We start from the raw sequence: 1,286 nt of genomic DNA, 5'->3' as shown, positions 1-1,286 counted from the left end.
ATAAAACAGGGCAGGGAAAGTGATTGCCAATGGGTAGAGAAATTAATTCATCCCTCCGGAAGACAATATGACAATGGCCAAATTTGAAATTGAAACCTCCCTTTAAAGAATTTGTGAAAAAAAAAAAAAAAGAAAAAGAATTTGTGGGTCAGCGAGATGGCTCAGCAGACTAAGCACCTGCTTTGGCAAGTACAGGGACCAAGGTTCCATCCCCAGTTCCACATGCCACGCTGGCTCCACCCCCAGGGTGTGCTGAGCTGACAATCAAGTCCAGGCATGAGAGCGCATGCCTATAATCCCAGTGCTGGGAGGCTGAAAACTGGAGGATCATTATGAATCCAAGCTGTGTAGTGAGACCCTGTACTAAATACATAAAATGGAAAAAAAAAAAAGAGAATTTGTTCAAATCAAGTGATCAGACATGAAGAAAACATGGTCCATATGCAAGGATGTTTATCACAGAAGTGTTTATGACAGCAAAGAACTGGAAACAACAAAAATGTCCCCCCAAAAGGGTGACTGAGGTGGAGTGCAAGTGATGCAGAGGAGTCAGGAAGTGACAGGAGATGACGCCCACTGTGATCAGTATCCCAAGAGCTGGTGGAGAGGCCATTTGGTTACAGTCTGAGGGTGTGGTGAAGAGTCATACAGAACGTGAGTCATATTGACAGTGATGAGGGTTGGAAGAGCTGTTACGGGCAACAGGAGTGAAAGCAACCACAGAGAAGCAAAAGAGATGGAGAGATGGTGTAAGTAGCTCGATTGAAGATGCAGACTTTGAAAGCGTGACAATGTGTATAGCTCTGTCATTTTGTAGTAGTGTACTGGTAAGACCACTGATCTGTGCAGGCTCCAGGGAAAAGAAAGTGCTGGGTGAATGAGTCTAATAATCTACCAGGTGGTCCACGCTGAGAAGGGGAGGCCAGGAAAAGGCTGATCAACCAGGAGAAGTACAGAGATGGGGGCGCTAGGTAACCCTCTGACACACAGACACAATGCATAAGGGATGTCCTTGAGGTCAGAGAGTGGGACGTACCTGGACATGAGAATAAAAGTGAAGCAATTCCAGGTATTAACATCTAGGAATTCATCCTGTGAACAACTGGAGAGAAGTCTAGAATGGGAAGGTCCAGAAATTGTGAGTGAAGTGTGTTAGCTTGGCCATCACACTGGCATGACTGGGGCTTGAATGGAGACAAATGGTTTACTAAGTGCCAATCTGTCGAGAACCAAGGGACTCGTTGATACCTATTTTGTGCCATTTACATACACTGTTGCATTTCAGC

Source organism: Octodon degus, unplaced genomic scaffold, assembly GCF_000260255.1.
Source record: "Octodon degus isolate 3935 unplaced genomic scaffold, OctDeg1.0 scaffold00302, whole genome shotgun sequence".
Lineage (NCBI taxonomy): Eukaryota > Metazoa > Chordata > Mammalia > Rodentia > Octodontidae > Octodon > Octodon degus.
Note: the sequence above shows the minus strand (reverse complement) of the source record.